Raw genomic sequence first — 17,423 nt, forward strand, 5'->3', positions numbered from 1 at the left:
CAAGATCATCCCCAAAGCTGACTGAATCCCTTTGCAACCAGAGCCAAAAGACCCTGGTCATCACTAATAAGCTTCCTGACTCCCAATTAGGCAAAGATGCCCACTCTAGTAAACATCCTGTGGTGCCCCAACCAGTCACCAAACACCAACCTTCCGACAGAAATTTCCTTTGTCTTGAGCCCATAAAAATTGACTGTTAACTCAAGAAAACTGTCAACGATCCCTGGCCTGTCAGGAGTTGTTGGCCCACTGCACCCGCAGTGCCCACTTTTTCTGCTCTTTGTTCTTAATAAGCTCACTCCTTTCTGCAGTACTCTGTGTCTGAAAATTCATTTCTAACCCATGGTCAGACTACTTCAAAACCTCCCATTTTTAAAGTTTTTCTGAAAGTTACTATCCTAGTGACCTTGTTCTCTCCCTGATTCAATCTTTTTGTGACTCTCAGTATCTAAGATAATCTTGCTTACCTTTGTGTTTGCTTATATTAATTCCATGGGTATAAATGTCTACCTGATTTTTTCTGGATTCATAAAGCCTTGGGTAGCAATTAACTCTCAAAAAATTTTAAAATAAATATTAGAAGTAGTAGCTTTATATTTAAGACTGCATTCTCTGACAGTCATTTCAAATGTTATCAACCATATTTTTTCTTTGTATGTACTAAAAGTCTTCAATCCCAACTAATTATAATTCCATGTCAAGCCTTATCTCAAGTTATTTCATAATCCAAGGACTGCAAGCATCACTGACCTGTAGGTTGTGTGCTTTATTCAAGTAATTTGTTAAAATAGAAATTGGTTTACCTCTCACTATGCTCCTTGTCACCCTAAGATTCTGATTTAGAAGTATATAAATTTCTTTGAGAAATTTAAAAGTGACAAGTTTGTGCCATCTAGTTTGGGAATCAGTTTCTGAATTACCCCTTCTCAACCATGATATATCTTTCCTGAAATATTTCACAATCATATGCCTAAACAAATATAATTCCTCACTATCTATGGCTGTGTAACTCTCAGTTTATCTCTTTTATGGTTCTAATAAAATAATTTTACTGCAGTAGTTAAATATATAATGCATGTATAGGACATTTCTTAATGCATAGTAATCCTCTGTTAGAAAAATCTGCTGTGATTCTTATCATAGCTCTACTTTTTGTTCAGCCCACATTTCTGTCCCGAGAAAACCACCTGCCACACACCTGTACTCCTACACAAGTACACTAGAGAGCTGTTCTTAAAGAAAAGAACTTTTTCTATTGATTGATTTTGTTTAAATAAATATTTCCTACATGGCATAGTATAAAATTTTTCACTAAAAAGAATGAATATCATTAAGTACTTGATATAGATGAACTTGCTAGCAAAGCAGAAAAAGAAAACAAATATATGGATATTAAGCGGGGAATAGATGGGTAGGAGGGACTGGGAGATTGGGATTGACATACATATACCACTAGGTATAAAGCTTGCAGATTTCTTGAGAAATGGTAAGAAGCATTCTTGGATAAGAAACATCCTCGGAGAAGAAGCCAACATCAAAGGGGTCAGGGTAGTGCAATAGTCTGGAGGAGATGCTGCAGCCACCACGAATGCTCGCCGTATCTTCTGTTTGACACAGTTGTTACTGTGGATGGTCACTGTTTCTAGGTTTTTCCATAAAGGGTGTGGGGCACTACGCTGTCTGTCTGCCTCGGTCGAGGCCACAGCAACAACGGGCTCCTGACCACGACCCCAGGCAAGGAAGGACAGTAGCTTGGAACTCGGCCTTGAATTCCCAGTGGGACAGCCTTGCCTCTGCTGGGAAGACCTGGAGGTAATGGCGAAGCTCTATACGGTCACCAAAAACGAGACCAGGAGCTGACTGTGGCTCAGATCATGAACTCCTTATTGCCAAATTCAGATGTAAATTGAAGAAAGTAGGGAAAACCACTAGACCATTCAGGTATGACCTGAATCATATACCTTATGATTATACAGTGGAAGTGACAAATAGATTCAAGGGATTAGATCTGATAGACAGAGTGCCTGAAGTGATCAAGACCATCCCCTCCCAAAAAAAGAAATGCAAAAGGGAAAAATGGTTGTATGAGGAGGCCTTATAAATAGCTGAGAAAAGAAGAGAGGCTAAAGGCAAAGGAGAAAAAGAGAGAGATACCCATTTGAATGCAGAGCTCCAAAATAGCAAGGAGAGATAAGAAAGCCTTCCTCAGTGAACAACGCAAGGAAGTCGATGAAAACAATAGAAAGGGAAGACTACAGATCTCTTCAAGAAAATTAGAGATACCAAGGGAACATTTCATGCAAAGATGAGCACAATGAAGGACAGAAATGGTATGGATCTGACAGAAGCAGAAGATATTAAGAAGAGGCAGGATGAATACACAGAAGAACTGTACAAAAATATCTTCAGGACCCAGATTCCCACGATGGTGTGATCACTCACCTAGACCCAGACATCCTGGAATGTGAAGTCAAGTGGGCCTTAGGAAGAATCACTAGGAACAAAGCTAGTGGAGGTGACGGAATTCCAGTTGAGCTATTTCAAATCCTAAAGGATGATGCTATTAAAGTGCTGCACCCAATATGCCAGCAAATCTGGAAAACTCAGCAGTGGCCACAGGACTACAAAAGGTCAGTTTTCATTCCATTCCCAAAGAAAGGCAATGCCAAAGAATGCTCAAACTCCTGCACAATTGCACTCATCTCACATGCTAGTAAATTAATGCTCAAAATTCTCCAAGCCAGGCTTCAACAGTATGTGAGCCAAGAACTTCCAGATATTCAAGCTGGATTTAGAAAAGGCAGAGGAACCAGAGATCAAATCGCCAACATCCACTGGATCATTGGAAAAGCAAGAGGGTTTCAGAAAAACATCTACTATGCCAAAGCCTTTAGCTGTGTGGATCATAACAAACTGTGGAAAATTCTGAAATAGATGGGAATACCAGACCATCTGACCTGCCTCCTGAGAAATCTGTATGCAGGTCAGGAAGCAACAGTTAGAACTGGACATGGAACAAAAGACTGGTTCCAAATAGGGAAAGGAGTGTGTCAAGGCTGTATAGTGTCTCCCTGCTTATTTAACTTATATGAAGATTACATCATGAGAAATGCTATGCTGGATGAAGCAAAACCTGGAATCAAGATTGCCTGGAAAATATCAGTAACCTCAGATATGCTGATGACACCATCCTTATGGCAGAAAGTGAAAAAGAACTAAAGAGCTTCTTGATGAAAGTGAAATAGGAGAGTGAAAATGTTGTCTTAAAACTCGCATTCAATAGAACTGCCATACCACCCAGCAATCCCACTGCTGGGCATACACACCGAGGAAACCAGAATTGAAAGAGACATGTGTACCCCAATGTTCATCGCAGCACTGTTTATAATAGCTAGGACATGGAAGCAACCTAGATGTCCATCAGCAGATGAATGGATAAGAAAGCTGTGGTACATATACACAATGGAGTATTACTCAGCCATTAAAAAGAATACATTTGAATCAGTTCTAATGAGGTGGATGAAACTGGAGCCTATTATACACAGTGAAGTAAGCCAGAAAGGAAAACACCAATACAGTATACTAACACATATATATGGAATTTAGAAAGATGGTAACGACAACCCTGTATGCGAGACAGCAAAAGAGACACAGATGTATAGAACAGTCTTTTGGACTCTGTGGGAGACGGTGGGGGGGGGATGATTTGGGAGAATGGCATTAAAACATGTATAATATCATATAAGAAACGAATCGCCAGTCCAGGTTTGATTCAGGATACAGGAAGCTTGGGGCTGGTGCACTGGGATGACCCAGAGGGATGGTAGGGGGAGGGAGGTGGGAGGGGGGTTCAGGATGGGGAAGACGTGTACACCCGTGGTGGATGCATGTCGATGTATGACAAAACCAATATAATATTGTAAAGTAATTAAAAAAAAAAACAAAAACTCGCATTCAGAAAACTAAGATCATGACATCTGGTTCCATCAGTTCAATTCAGTTCAGTTCAGTCACTCAGTCGTGTCTGACTCTTTGCGACCCCATGAATTGCAGCACGCCAAGCTTCCCTGTCCATCACCAACTCCCGGAGTGCACTCAGACTCATGTCCATTGAGTCAGTGATGCCATCCAGCCATCTCATCTTCTGTCGTCCCCTTTTCCTCCTGCCCCCAATCCCTCCCAGCATCAGAGTCTTTTCCAATGAGTCAACTCTTCGCATGAGGTGGCCAAAGTACTGGAGTTTCAGCTTTAGCATCAGTCCTTTCAATGAACACCCAGGAATGATCTCCTTTAGAATGGACTGGTTGGATCTCCTTGCAGTCCAAGGGACTCTCAAGAGTCTTCTCCAACACCACAGTTCAGAAGCATCAATTCTTTGGTGCTCAGCTTTCTTCATAGTCCAGCTCTCACATCCATTCATGACTACTGGAAAAACCATAGCCTTGACTAGATGGACCTTTGTTGGCAAAGTAATGTCTCTGCTTTTGAATATGCTATCTAGGTTGGTCATAACTTTTCTTCCAAGAAGTAAGCGTCTTTTAATTTCATGGCTGCAGTCACCATCATGGCAATAGATGGGGAAACAATGGAAACAGCAACAGACTTTATTTCTGGGGGCTCCAAACTAATTCAACCTTGTAAAGCACCTATGTTCCAATTTATGAAAGAAGAAATGAAACAAGGGAAAGTGAAAGGATGGAAATAGCCGTTTTTAAGAAGAAGACAAAAAATGAAGAGAATGAAAGAAGAGAAGGGTTTGTAGTGTTTTTGAGTAACAATGAGTGTTTTCTTACTAAGCTGGATACAGAACATATGTTATTTTAATTTAAATGTAAAATGTAAAATTTCAACCCCCTTATGAAAACATATGGAGAATATTTGGGGCTGCCTCATTATATATTTAAGGTTGATAATGATGCACTAATTCCAGGCTGCTGTTCCCGTGTCCCTATTTCTGTTCGCATATGCCACTCTCTTCCTGGACCTCCATTAGCTAGCCAGGAGTGGCTAGTGTAGATAATATTCTGTACAAGATGCAGTAAAGTATATTGTATTATAGCTTCTGCTACTGCTAAGTCACTTCAGTCGTGTAAAACTCTATGTGACCCTATAGATGGCAGCCCACTAGGCTCTTCTGTCCCTGGGATTCTCCAGGCAAGAATATTGGAGTGGGTTGCCATTTCTTTCTCCAATGCATGAAAGTGAAAAGTCAAAGTAAAGTCACTCAGTCGTGCCGGACTCTTGGCGACCCCATGGACTGCAGCCTACCAGGCTCCTCCAAACATGGGATTTTCCAGGCAAGAGTCCTGGAGTGGGTTGCCATTGCCTTCTGTGATAGCTTCTGTCCATGGTACAAATAGAAATAATGCAGAGTAGTTTAGCATTGTAGTCCACTGTCTCTGAGTGACAATATTAATAAGTATCTTAGAAAGAAAAAGATGAAATAAGTGCTCGGAACATGTGTAATGTATGGAAGGACACAGATCCCATGTCAGGCACCACTCAAGAATCTTAAAGGCCAAAACGTAAAAATAAAGGAGGAGCTATAAATTTACTGAGTCCATCTCCTGCACCCCTCAGAATGCGTGACAGAAGATGCCAACAGCCTGAGGATGACAATGGCAAACTCATATAAGTCAAACCGAATAGGTCGTGTCACATTGCAGATAAATAAGGACCATGTCTGCAAGTCAATGCGCAGCTGACAGGAGGCTATTTAAACACAAGGGAGTGAATGAGTAAAAAGGAGACGCGCTGTTCCTGGGCAGCTTGTTTACATTCCCATAGATCAGTGGTTGGGGGAAATTATGTCTTCCTTCTCATTCTTTTCCACATCAAACCAACTGAAGTGGCTGTTACAGAATGATCACTAAGCACTACAGTCTCACATGAGGGAGTTGCTAAATTTTATTTTTCTGCAGATGAAAAACAAAACCAAAAAATGAACTGTTAATGGCATGTTTCCTCTGTGTCAAGATGTAGGCTGCTTGATGAATCTATGAGTATATGTACGTTCGTATAAATAAGATACCTAGATAGATAGATAAATTCATCCATTCATTCTGTCGTTGAGTTCACAGACCTGCAACTAGGAGCATGATTAAGAGACAGAAAAGCAAACCAAGAATGAAGTTAGTTAAATGTTGAAATAAAGGTATCAAATTCAGTGTACTCTGGGTGCACAGAAGAGAGACTAATGTCCTTGATTATGTCAGGCAGACCCTTATACTGCTTTCTAAGGGAGAAGACATCCGTTCCTCACTATCAAAAGTCGTGTGCCCACAAGCAACTCATTGTTATCTAATTAGATAAACACTACACCAGCAAAATGGACAGCCTTCCATGGAAATCCCCAAGAGAATGCCAGCTGAAGAGTTTTAGGAAGTTTATTTTATCTAAACTTGAAGAATGTCTTATAGTTTGTGATGTGAAAATGTGGGTGAGGCACCTCATAGGCAGAAGGCAATGGTATAAGAGGTTCACAAAAATGGCTAGTTAAGAAACAATCGACAGTTGGAATCAGTTAAAGGTATTTATAGAAGAATGTGTGCTGATACAGAATGTCGCAGGACATGAGTTTGGGAGCTAAATTAAGCCAGATTGTGATGGCTTTTTTGGCCATCCTGAGCAAACTGGAGCTAACGTTGTAGGCTTTTACGGTAGAGATGGAAGATAATGAAGTAGGGAAACTGCATTTTAACCCAGGATCTTACACTTCAATCATAAAAGATAAAAAAAAAGTTAGGGGGGCTAGTATATAAGGTCATCTGAAAAGACCCTGATGCTGGGAAAGATTGAAGGCAGGAGGAGAACGGGATGACAGAGGATGAGATGGTTGGATGGCATCACTGACTTGATGGACGTGAGTTTGAGTGAACTCCGGGAGTTGGTGATGGACAGGGAGGCCTGGTGTGCTGCAGTCCATGGGGTCGCAAAGAGTCAGACACGACTGAGCAACTGAACTGAACTGATATAAAGTGATGAGAACAAGACTTCTAGCAAGAACACTAATCAGAAAGTTAATTTAGAATTGAACTTCAGTTGATACAGCAAGGAAATATTGTATATATAATATATAGATATTACATATATCTATATAGATACATATTCTTCAATATATTTTGCTAGAAGTTTTCTTGGCCTTAAGTGATTTAGCAGCTTGGGAGGAATATATAATTTCCCCTCTTTCTGCCATGAGAAAACTGTGGCCTAACCTTCTGTGACTAATAATGGCAAACACAGAATTCAGTTGATGCTGCTTTTTGACAAAGATTTTTATCCCTGCTCACAAAAGATGATTCTAGATGAAAATATGCAAATAAGAGAAGAAGAGTGGCAAGTGTACTAAATACAGTATTTAGGGTTGGATGCGCACATTCCTTTTTCAGACCACCAGGGCACCGTTTAGCATGATGCAGTAAATTAGAAAAACTCAGCTTAATACGAAGGAATGTCGTAGATACCAGAAATTATGAATCTCCAAAGGATCATAAAACCTTGAGCTAGAAGAAATGTTAAAATGTAATATAGTCTATTCTCAACTTCGACCAAGACTGATTGAACATAAAACTCCTCTAAGAGATGAGCCTAATCCATGCGTGTTCTAAGCCCAAGGCTCTAATCACTGAAAGAATTCCATAAAAGTGAAAAAGGATTTGGTGACAAGGTACCCGGAACCCTCCTGCTGTGAAGATTATCAGGAATCAGATCGACTCTAGGTTAATGCACTTAACATACTCATAGTGATAGTATAGTGAAGTCACTCAGTCATGTCCGACTCTTCGAGACCCCATGGACTGTAGCCTACCAGACTCCTCTGTCCGTGGGATTCTCCAGGCAAGAGTACTGGAGTGGGTTGCCATTTCCTTCTCCAGATCTTCCCAACCCAAGGATTGAACCCAGGTCTCCTGCATTGCAGGCAGACGCTTTATCATCTGAGCCACCAGGGCATCTCAACATACTCATATTCTGTACTTGTTAAATGAGATCAGATTGCTCCAATGTCTGTGTCACCTTCCTTCTTCCATCTCTCTTTTTTTTTTTCTCGAGAATACTATTCAATTTCCTTTAGCAATAACAGAATGCCCCTTTGTTTTGCTCACCCATCCATAAAAATACTTTTAAGCAAGGGGAGGAAAGGGAAAGAAAAATGACAACCATGTCATGGTACAACCTGGAGCTAAATAAACTACAGGCATTTTATGGGCAGTGCTTGTAATAAACCACTCTACAATAGTGTGATCGTAATCATTCCAGGCAAGAAGGAAGCACTGAAGTATGGCAGAGACAGATATGACTCCTTTTGTGTACTAAATCTGTCTTTTCTAGGAAACTCACCACTCATCACCTCCAATAAAATGCATTAAAATATTCATTACTTTATAGAGTTTTTTTAAGTGTCAAATGAAAAGATCATATAAAAGAGCAGTGGAAACTGAGAAGTAACACGGCGTTCATGCAGACTTTATTTAAGGAGCACGCCGTCATTATCTAGTGACCACTGCATCCTAGTCTACACACAGGGACAGAGCATAGCTTTGCCTGCAGTTTTCATAATTCACAAGGTGTTCATTAACAAGGCACAAACAATTATTCAACATATTATCTAAAACTGTGCCAGGAGGAATTCGTTAGTGAACCCAAATTTTTTAGACACACAAAGTGAAATCCATCTTATTCAATTACTTAGGCTTTGAGAGTATAGAATATTATATCTCCTCTTACTGTATTTCTGACCAATATGTATACCAAATTGAGTGAGAATGTAAATTAACTGTTTTTGATTATTTGTCTTCTCATCATAAAAAAAAGGAATTCAGTATTTATATGAAAATCTGCAGACAGTATTTTGAAATATATGAAATGTGGAAAGCATCTTAAGTTACAGAATAGATATATAATATCCAATAATTCTAAACTTGTAGTTAGAGCCAGATACTTAGAATAGTTATTTATTCTAACAGAAAAATTTTTCTTGGCTGTACTGGATTTTAAGTTTACTGATGACTCAAATTCTTTAATCTATAATTTATATCAAATTCCTTTTCTATAGTAGTAATTAAGCATTTGGGAGATGAAGTTATCACTTGTCTTATTTCAACTTATATCACCAGTATCCCTGTTGAGGAAGTCAATATTTCGGTCTAAATTTGTTAATAAGGAAAATTCAGAGAGGTAAAATAGTCTGATCACCATCAGCAGACTACTCATTAAAAGATTTGGGACTCTTATGCAGGGCCTCTGGTGTTCAAAATACACTCTTTCTACACAAAATTATGACTATTTTTGGCTGATCTCACCTCCCAGCTTCATTAAATTCTGTATACCTTTTAGATGCTGTCAGAATAACTGTGCTTATCTTTGAACTCTATTGCATAGCATAGTATTTGGCACAAGTGTATTTAATGAATATTAATAAATTAAAAAAAACAGAAAGATGATTTGCTTGCCAAATCTACATATAATTTTTCTATTTTCTTGCTTGCTCACAACTGCCATCCATCCAGTTCTCTATAAATACATATTTGTCACTTATTTTTGTTAGAGTGAAAATTTTCAATAAAATATAATAATTTATGCCCCTCAAAATAATAGGCATTTTCATGACAGAAACTCTTTCTAGAGAAGTTTTGTTTTGTTTTTTTCAAAGACTAGCCAAAAATAAAGTGGAGGAATTAGAATGACTACACTTTTACAATAGGTTCTTGAATAAACTATAGGAGTGAGAGGTGCCAACCTCAACACAGGAGAATCAGATAAGATCAGATCAGTTGCTCAGTCATGTCCGACTCTTTGTGACCCCATGAATCGCAGCATGCCAGGCCTCCCTGTCCATCACCAACTCCCGGAGTTCACTGAGACTCACGTCCATCGAGTCATTGATGCCATCCAGCCATCTCTCCTCTTGCCCCCAATCCCTCCCAGCATCAGAGTCTTTTCCAATGAGTCAACTCTTCGCATGAGGTGGCCAAAGTACTGGAGTTTCAGCTTCAGCATCATTCCTTCCAAAGAAATCCCAGGGCTGATCTCCTTCAGAATGGACTGGTTGGATCTCCTTGCAGTCCAAGGGACTCTCAAGAGTCTTCTCCAACACCACAGTTGAAAAGCATCAATTCTTCGGCGCTCAGCCTTCTTCACAGTCCAACTCTCACATCCATACATGACCACAGGAAAAACCATAGATTTCAGAGTCCAAGACAGTAAAATCTGTCATTACTTCCACGTTTTCCCCTTCTATTTGGGTGTCCAGATCATTAAAACCTTTTTTGAACAATTCTTCTGTGTATTCTTTTCACCTCTTCTGTATCTCTTCCGTTTCATTAAGTCCTTACAGTTTCTGTCCTTTTTCATGACCATTCTTGCATGAAATATTCCTTTGATATCTCCAATTTTCTTGAAGAGATGTCTAGTCTTTCCCCTTCTGTTGTTTTTTTCTATTTCTTTGCATTGTTCATTGAAGAAGGCCTTTTTGTATCTCATTGCAATTCTCTGGAACTCCGCATTGAGTTGGGTATACCTTTTCATTTCTCCCTTGTTTTCCATCTTTCTTATTTCTTCAACTATTTGTTAAACCTCCTCAGACAACCATTTTGTCCTCTTGCATTTCTTTTTCTTTGGGATATTTTTTTTCTCTGTCTCCTATACAGTCACAAACCTCCATCCATAGTTCTTCAGGCACCCTGTCTACCAGATCTCATCCTTTGAATCTAATTGTCACATCCACTGTATAATTATAAGTGAAGACACTCAGTTGTGTCCGACTCTTAGTGACCCCATGGACCGCAGCCTACCAGGCTCCTCTGTCCATGGGATTTTACAGGCAAGAGTACTGGAGTGGGGTGCCGTTGCCTTCTCCCAAGGCATAATCATAAGGGATTTGATTTAAGTCATACCTGAATGACCTAATTATTTTCCTTACTTTTTTCAATTTAAACCTGAATTTTGCAATAAGTTCATGATCTGAGCCACAGCCAGCTCCAGTTCTTTTTTTTTTTTTTTTGCAGACTATATAGAGCTTCTCCATCTTTGGCTAAAAAGAACATAATCAATCTGATTTCAGTATTGATCATCTGGTGATGTCAATGTGTAGAGATGTCTTGAGTATTTGGAGAAGGGTAATTGCTATGACAGACATGTTTTCTTGGCAAAACTCCTTTACCATATGCCCTGCTTCATTCTATACTTCAACGCCAGCTTTGCCTGTTATTCTGAGTATCTTTTGACTTTGTATTTCTGCTTTCCAATCCCCTGCGATGAAACAGACATCTATTTTAAGTGGTAGTTCTAGAAAGGGTTGCAGATCTTCACAGAACTGGTCGATTTCAGCTTCTTCAGCATCAGTGGTTGGGGCATAGACTTGATTAAGTCCTGGGTGTGGACTCTTTTGTTGACTCTAAGGGCTACTCCATTTCTCCAAAGAGACTCTTGCCCACAGTAGTAGATACAATGGTTATCAGAGTTAAACCCACCCATCCAATCCATTTTAGTTCACTGATTCCTAAGATGTCGGTGCATACTCTTGCTGTCTGCTCCTTGACCACGTCCAGTTTACCTTGATTCATGGACCTGACATTCTAGGATCCTATGCAATATTGTTCTTTACAGCATCGGGCTTTTCTTTTGCACCAGTCACATCTGCAACTGAGGGTCGTTTTGGCTTTGGTCCACTGCTTCATTCTTTCTGGAGTATTAGAAACTGCCCTCTGCTCTTCCCCAGTAGCATATTGCACATCTCCCGACCTGGGGACTTGTCTTCTGGTGTCTATCTTTGGGCCTTTGAATACTGTCCATGGGGTTCTCCATGCAAAAACACTGGAGTGGGTTGCCATTTCCTTCTCCAGTGGACCACGTTTTGTTGTGACTCTTCACGATGACACGTCCGTCTTGGGTGGGCCTGCATGGCATGGCTCATAGCTTCACTGAGTTACACAAGCCCCTTTGCCACAAGGCTGTGATCCATGCAGGGGAGACAGACATATAACTGAAGCGCTTTGCTGAGCACTTGAAGCTAAGACAACATGGTGAATGCACTATGTTCCAATACAAACTAAGAATTAAAAAACAAGACAAAAAAGAAAATAGAAAGACAAACTGTGTTTTTAGTGTTGTACTTTATCTATCAATGCTGCATGTTTATGGTGTCTATTAACAAGAGGAGTAGTCTGTCAGTATATATATCTAATATTGTCTAATGTTTGACAAACATTTTAGATATTATATATACTACTAATAGCAGATATCAAGAAGAAAAAGTAATGTGAAAAAGAACTTCATATTTTTCTGCAGTTAACCATTCATTTATGAGAAAGAAGCAGCAATATAATTGCTGCATGTAGCCTAGTATAATTGATATTGCTTTCTAGTAGCTTAGCATGTATATTAGTAAATTGTTATAAAAAATTTTTTATGAAATACAGTACAACAGTCACATCCATAATACACTATTGGGAATTTTGTTACATTACAAAGTGTCCCATAATGACAGGCTGATATGCAGTTTCTTCAGCTATGAGAGAGAAAGAGCTAAGTGGCTTTTAGGTTTTTTAAAATTGCTCAGATCTCCAAAACTTGTTTCAATATATTTGCTGAAGTAATCTCTTTTTAAGAGGATCCATGCAGTTCAAACTTGTGCTATTCAAGGTCAACTGTATAACTAAGAATGGAGGAAAGACTTCATCTATGCCATAGTAAATCACAAAATTCTCTTTTTTTGTTCTAATGTCTTTAATGATAATAATCATTGTGTTTATGTATTTATATGTATGTATATACATACATATATATATACATGTACATACACACACACGTGTATATATATATATATACACACACATACATAAAACCTCTGAAATTGTACATGGGTAAATTATAAACATACTACACATAAGACTCACAGTTTTAATTGAGTAACAAAGTTTAAACCTTTGTTTTCCGTGACTAATTTTTACACTATGTTCTCTCATGTACATGCCATTGCCTATAGAGCAAAATGTTTATGATCACATGCTTCTCTTTCACTCTTTCCTATTTTATATTTAAGGAAAGAAGAGAAAAAAGAAAAAAAGACAGCAGTGACAGAGTTTATATAAAATGGTTTTAAATTTAAGCAAGAAGCATGCAATTTTAAAAGCACAGCAAGTGATGAAATCTTCTAAATTTTTGGTAGTATAATATGCTATGGACTCTGGAACTGGTAATTCACATTTTTATTCATTTATGTTTCCTTCAAGGAGGAAAGGATTTAGAAGGGGTTGACAGATACGTTAACAGATAATTACCAGACATTGTGATAAGTGCTTTCATAGAGAGAAGCAACTGGAAGTGCTGTTTGGTTTAGCAAATTGCCCTTACGCATATCACACCATCTGATGTTCAGTAACATTCTGAATAGGTAGGGTACATATTATCTTTAGCATTCCCATTTTGAGATTGAAAGAAGCTGAGATGCAACAAGTTCAAATTAATTTTGCAGAAATAATTTAAAAATCAAGAAAAGTGTTGCAATAGGGATTTAAAACATGTCTTCTGACTTTTCATTCTGTGGCAAATTCAGTGAATATATTTGTACTGGTTAATACTTCTTAATAATCTTGTCTTCAAATTTTTGTCCCAGTGACTCAGAAATGGGTGGGAACTATATTCTACACTGGGAGGAATAGAAAAAGAAACGGATAATTAAACAAATAATGTTACAGTGAATAGAAAAGCATGGGCAAAGATATTCTCCTGAGATCTAGTCAATACTGCAGAGATCTTGGTTCAATATCATTATCAAATGAAGTATGTAAGAGGTATCCATGTTTATGGAAGCTTTGAAAGTATACAAGAAAAAGACTGGAGAAATCATATATTTAATTCATACAAGATAAGAGTGCAAAAAGTAAGACCTAGAGGCAAAATTAATTGAACAAAATATCTATTTGGTAAAAAAAAATACTTTGGAATGATACTGATTAATTAGGAATCTATTACAGGAAATTAAAAACCTTTCATACAAATACCTAGCAGGAGTAAAAGCAAGTGTGATGCTACATTTTACTGGTAGAAAACAGAATATAATCCTAGACAGAAACCATTGCTTCATTGGATAAAATTCTCATAGATATGGCATAAAAGGTGTCTTAATATTGCATTTTTGCACAGCTCTTCTTTTTCCTCCAAATACCCTTCAGGCTAAAATATATTCTAGGGAGAGTCCTGAAGTTTAGGGATTAAGCCTCCCTTCTTTTGCTAGTATTGATATGTATATTTACAACTTTTAGTAGTTTAAGATATTTTGACTTTACAGAAGTCCAGACTATTAAATGAATTTGGGAATTCTTTTTTGCTTCCTAGGGTGATTACACAGAACACTAACCTGAATTGGAAAGAGTCTGATTATTCATTAAAGAGGCACGTTTTCTATGATCTCTCATTCTTACTGACAAGCAGACTTTATAAGAAAGTTCAGAATGAAATGCAATACTTAATACAAGGAAAGATCTAGTATATTTGGATGGCTTACTTTGGGCAGATGTGCCAAGTTCTCAGCTCTTTTAATTCTCACACAAAAAATGTAAAATAGAGTACTAGTTAGGGTTCTCAGTAGAAAGCAAGAGAGATTGACTCTGGTTAATTTAGAACTAGAACTTATTGCAAGGATTTAAGGTGTCTCGTGGTATTCCTGGAAAGTTTGGAGAATCAGGCCTGCAAAACTCACATGAGCAAAGGAGGCTGGGTAGGTGAATGGGCCACATTCCTAAGACAAAGCAGCCCTGGAGAGAACAGAGACTCAGAGCTGCAGTCGCTGCGTCGCCATCGGGGAACACTGGGCTCATCGCTGGATTTGTTGATATCCAGCCTCTGCAAACTGACTGTGTTTACCAATGTCCCTGAATGAACGAGTTTGAAAATTCTTTGTAATCACTTTTGCATTCCCCTGACCTTGCTTCACTTCTTGGAAAATAAAATCCTGAGTGTTTGGAAGTGACCGACCAAACATTGATTATATGTCCATTCCCTGACGATCAAGGAGAAGGGAAAGTGAAGACTTGGTCTTTTTATTTTCACTTCTTGACACTACTCTTAATACAGGATGAAAGTGAAAGTCACTCAGTTGCATCTGACTTTTTGTGACCCAATGAACTATATAGTCCATGGAGTTCTCCAGGCCAGAATGCTAGAGTGGGTAGCCTTTCCCTTCTGCAGGGCATCTTCCCAATCCAGGGATCTAACCCAGGTCTCTTGCAGTGCAGGCAATTTCTTGACCATCTGAGCCACAAAGAAAGCCCCTTAATATAGGATATTCAAATCCAAATTTGGGGATTATCAAATGATTAAAAATGTAAAATGAATATTTCAAGTACATAATTTTTTACTATTTTTTGAGTGAAGAAACAAATTATTCAAGATGCCCCTTCAAGGTTAAAAAAAATAAATCCTTTTAAAATAAGATTTATCTATTTTCAGAGATTAAATCCTATTTTTTTTCCATTTCATAATTGTAATTGAAAAGCAATACTTTTAAAATAGCATCAGAATTTATAAAATACTAACGGTGAAACGCAATGTCCTATTAGCAAAAATTCTGCACTGAAAATTGTCTAACAAAGCTGAAAGACATTAAAAACCAAAATACATAGATTATATGATGTTCACGGATTCAGTTCAGTTCAGTTCAGTCACTGAGTTGTGTCCAACTCTTTGCGACCCATGGACTGACTGCAGCATGCCAGGCTTCCCTGTCCACCACCATCTCCTGGAGCTTACTCAAACTCACCTTCATCACGTTGGTGATGCCATCCAATCATCTCAACCTCTGTCGTCCCCTTCTCCTCCCACCTTCAGTCTTTCCCAGCATTAGGAACTTTTCCAGTGAGTCAGTTCTTTGCATCAAGTGGCCAAAATATTAGAGTTTCAGCTTCAGCATCAGTCCTTCCAATGAATATTCAAGACTGATTTCCTTTAGGATGGACTGGTTGGATTGCCTTGCTGCCCAAGGGACTCTCAAGAGCCTTTTCCAACACAGCAGTTCAAAAGCATCATTTCTTCAGTGATTAGCTTTATATAGAGTCCAACTCTCACATCCATACATGACTACTGGAAAAACCACAGCTTTGAGTAGATGGATCTTTGTCAGTAAGGTAATGTCTCTGCTTTTTAATATGCTGCATAGGTTGGTCATAGCTTTTCTTCCAAGGAGCAAGCATCTTTTAATTTCATGGCTGCAGTCACCATCTGCAGTGATTTTGGAGCTCAAAAAAATAAATTCATGGATTGGAATATTCAATTTTGATGGCATTTCTCACATTGTTTTTATATCTGATATAAAACCATTAAAATCACAGAAGTATGATATTTTAACACCTTCATGGATCACTACCTTGTGATGAAGGGGTTTGCATAATTCAATGAAGCTATGAACCATGCCATTGGAGAAGGAAATGGCAACCCACTCCGGTGTTCTTTCCTGGAGAATCCCAGGGATGGTGGAGCCTGGTGGGCTGCCGTCTGTGGGGTCGCACAGAGTCGGACACGACTGAAGTGACTTAGCAGCAGCAGCAGCATGAACCATGCCATGATGGGCCACCCAAAGTGGACAGGTCACAGTGGAGAGTTCTGACAAGATGTAATCCATTGAAAGGGGGAACTGCAAACTACTCCATTATTCTTGCTGTGATAACCCCATGAACTATATAAAGAGGCAAAAAGATATGACACTGAAAGATGAGCTCCCCAGGTCAGAAGATGCCCAGAATGCTACTGCAGAAGAGCAGAGGGAAATTACTAATAACTCCAGAAAAAAGGAAGGGGCTGGGCCAAAGTGGAAGTGACATTCAGTTGTGAATGTGTCTGTTAATAAAAGTAAAATCCAATGCTGTAAAGAACAGTGCTGCATAGGAACCTGGAATATTAAGTCTGTGAATCAAAGTAAATTGGAAGTGGTGAAACAGGAGATGGCAAGAGTATGAATCAACATCTTAAGAATCAGTGAACTAAAATGGATGAAAATGGGTGAATTTAATTCAGATGACCATTATGTCAACTACTGTGGGCAAGAATCTGTTACAGAGTAGCCCTCAGAATCAACAAAGGAGTCCTAAATACAAGGCTTGCAACCTCAGAAATGACAGAATGATCTCTGTTTATCTCCAAGGCAAACTACTCAACATCATAGTAAACCAAGTCTATGCCACTGATACAGAAGAAGCTGAAGCTGATCAATTCTATGAAGACCTATAAGACCTCATAGAATTAACATCAAAAAAATATGTCCTATTCATCATAGAGGATTGGAATGCAAAAGTAGGAAGTCAAGAGATACCTTGAGTAACAGGCAAGTTTGGTCTTGGAATACAAAGTGAAGCAGGGCAAATGCTAATAGAATTCTGCCAAGAGAACATTCTGATCATAGTAAATATCTTTTTTCAACAACACAAGAGACA

Source organism: Bos indicus x Bos taurus, chromosome 14 (genome assembly GCF_003369695.1).
Source record: "Bos indicus x Bos taurus breed Angus x Brahman F1 hybrid chromosome 14, Bos_hybrid_MaternalHap_v2.0, whole genome shotgun sequence".
In the NCBI taxonomy this organism is placed as follows: Eukaryota; Metazoa; Chordata; class Mammalia; order Artiodactyla; family Bovidae; genus Bos; species Bos indicus x Bos taurus.